The sequence below is a fragment of the Myotis davidii genome, unplaced genomic scaffold (genome assembly GCF_000327345.1).
Source record: "Myotis davidii unplaced genomic scaffold, ASM32734v1 scaffold592, whole genome shotgun sequence".
In the NCBI taxonomy this organism is placed as follows: Eukaryota; Metazoa; Chordata; class Mammalia; order Chiroptera; family Vespertilionidae; genus Myotis; species Myotis davidii.
Window position 1 is genome coordinate 1,522,251 of NW_006284844.1, and position 1,349 is coordinate 1,523,599.

At 61.3% G+C, this 1,349-nt stretch overlaps 1 protein-coding gene across 1 annotated transcript in view; it reads left to right on the top strand.

Moving 5' to 3' along the window:
• Positions 1-432: 432 nt before the first annotated feature.
• Positions 433-1,349, top strand: part of PDE10A (phosphodiesterase 10A) — a 230,988-nt gene continuing 230,071 nt past the window's right edge. The window contains exon 1 of the mRNA XM_015558396.1: positions 433-962. The gene's annotated coding sequence lies outside the window, so the exon portion shown is untranslated. The remainder of the gene's footprint in view (positions 963-1,349) is intronic.

A 1,349-nucleotide genomic window follows, 5' to 3' on the forward strand; every position in this document is an offset into this window, starting at 1 on the left:
GGGCTGTGGCTCCAGCCCGCGCCTGGCAGGCTCTCCGCGCCACGATGCGGGGCTGCGCGCAGCTCCAGGCCCGGAGGGCTTCCAGCGCGGTGAGCGCAGGAAGACCGGGGTTGGAGGGGCAGGGAAGGCAGGCCCGGGTCCCTGGGGTGTTCACTTAGGGTCCTGCCACCTCCAGGAGGCGAGGGCGTTGAAATAGACTGAAAAATGTTAGCCTTGATATACAATTAGTTTGCATAAAAGTCCAGACATAGTGATCCTAGTACTCTAGACTTCTCTGGATTCTGAACAGGAACAAAATTCTACACAAATGTTCAAATATAACCTTCTTGGCAAGGTCAGAGATGGCAAATATTTTTGGTTTTGAAGTTTGGACAAAGACTTAAAGCTCTTAGAGTAGATTATCCTACTCATCCCTCTTGAACTAAAGGGCCGCGGCTCCGGCTTAAAGGAAAACTCTCCAAGTTCCAGCAGCGGGAGAGGGGCGCCCGGAGCACACGCACCGCTGCCCAGGGCGCACACACACACACATGCACACGCACACGCACACGCGCGCACGCACACACACACAGGTGCTGTAGGTGCGTGAGTCCAAAGTTGCGGCCACAGCGAGGGCCAGCGAGATGGACCGTCTTCGCGGGTGTCGGGAGCTCTCAGCGCGCCATTCCCGGGACCCGATGGAAAGGAGGGGGCGAGGGGGGCCGCCCACCGCCCAGAGGTGTCCCCCCTTTTCGGAGAACAGCAGCGCGAAAGAGGAGATGCAGAGCCTGCAGCCTTGGGACCCAGCCTGCGGGGGAGCAGAGGGAGCTTTGGGGGAGCCCGGCCCGGACCGGCGGCCTCGGGGGGCACTTGCATCGGCGCAGTTCTCCGTGAACCCGGCCCGCGCCTGGCGGGGTCCTTCTCTGGTTTAAATGCACCGACTTGAAGGAAGCGGAGGCAGGCGCGCGCCGCCGCGGACTTGGGCGGTAAGTTGAGAGTTACCTGTGCTTTCACCCCCGAGCCCAGGGGAACTCTGCCCACCTTCATCCGACTTTTTAAGAAACTTGACAGGGTTTCCCTCGGTCCCTTTTGGCCATGAGAAGGGGTGAGTGAGTGTGAGTGTGAGTGCGTGCGTGTGTGTGTGTGTGTGTGTGTGTGGTTTGGGGAGTGACTGCTCAGGGGCCGGTGCTGAGCCCAGTGAGGAAGAAGGAACCTGAGTTTCCAAGCAGGGGAGCTGCAGGGCTGTGGAGGGGAGAGCCTGCAGGCCCTCCCCGGCCTGAGGGGTCGCCTGGGCGAGTGCTGGCAGGATTTCTCCAGTGCCAGTCCCCAGTGGGGGTCCTGGGTCCTCCGGCTGCAAACCGCAGCCTCGGTGC